Below are 1,187 nucleotides of genomic sequence, written 5' to 3'. Positions count from 1 at the left end.
AGATTACTTCGAGATTTTCGGGGTTCTCGGGGCTATTTCGGGATCTTAGGAATTTTTAGGACCAATTCGGAATTTTTGGGACTATTTCGGGTTTTTCGAAACTACTTCGAGATTTTCTGGAATTTTGGGACTATTTCGTGATCTTCGGGACTACTTTGGTATTTTTGGGACTATTTCGGGTTTTTCGACACCACTTCGAGATTTTCAGGATTTTTGAAACTATTTCCTGATTGCTGGACTACTTCGGGACTTTTGGGACTATTTCGATATTTTCGGGACCACTTCCGAGGGTTTCGGGGTTCTCCGGAATATATCGGGATTTTTGGGGCTATTTCGGGGTTTTCGAGATTTTCGGGGGTTTTCGTGAATATATCGGGATTTTCCGGAATACTTCGGGATTTATGGGACAATTTCGGGTTTTTCGAGACTGGTTCGAGATTTTCAGGATTTTTGGGACTATTTCGGAATTTTTGGGACAACTTCGATATATTCGGGGTTCTCGAGAATATGTCGGGATTTTTGGGACTGTTTTGGGATTGTTGGACTATTTGGAGATTTCTTCGAGATTTTCAGTACTATTCCGGGTTTTTCGAGACAACTTGGAGATTTTCGGGGTTCTCGGCTCTAAATCAAAATCTTCGGGACTACTTCAATATTTTTGGGACTTCTTCCGAGATTTTCGGGGTTCTCGGGAATATATCCGGATTTTTGGGACTATTTCTGATTTTTCGAGATTACTTCGATATTTTCGGGGTTCTCGTGAATATATCGGGATCTTCGTGTCGTCCTGATTTTCCAGGATTGGTCCTGTTTTCAGACAAATTGTCTTCCAGAAATCCAGAAGAAATCCCGGTATAGTCCCGAGAACTTCGAGAATCTCGAAGTAGTCTCGAGAAACCCGGAACAGTTCCCAAAACACCGAGTTAGTCCCACAAATACCGAAGAGGTCTCGAAAATCCTGAAATAGTCCAAAAATTACGAAGGAGACCCGCAGATCCCGATTTAGAGCCGAGATTTCCGAAAATCTCTAAGTAGTCTAGAAAACCCTGAAATAGTCCTAAAAATTCTGAAAATCCCGAAGAATTCTCGGAAATCCCGAAATAGTCCGGAAAATCCCGAAGTAGTTGCGTTGCCTAAAATAATATTATTTAGCTGAAAAATCACAAATCAAAATGCATTTAGAATAT

The sequence above is a fragment of the Rhagoletis pomonella genome, unplaced genomic scaffold, assembly GCF_013731165.1.
Source record: "Rhagoletis pomonella isolate Grant_MI unplaced genomic scaffold, Rhpom_1.0 Rhpom_scaffold_00015, whole genome shotgun sequence".
NCBI lineage: Eukaryota > Metazoa > Arthropoda > Insecta > Diptera > Tephritidae > Rhagoletis > Rhagoletis pomonella.
Note: the sequence above shows the minus strand (reverse complement) of the source record.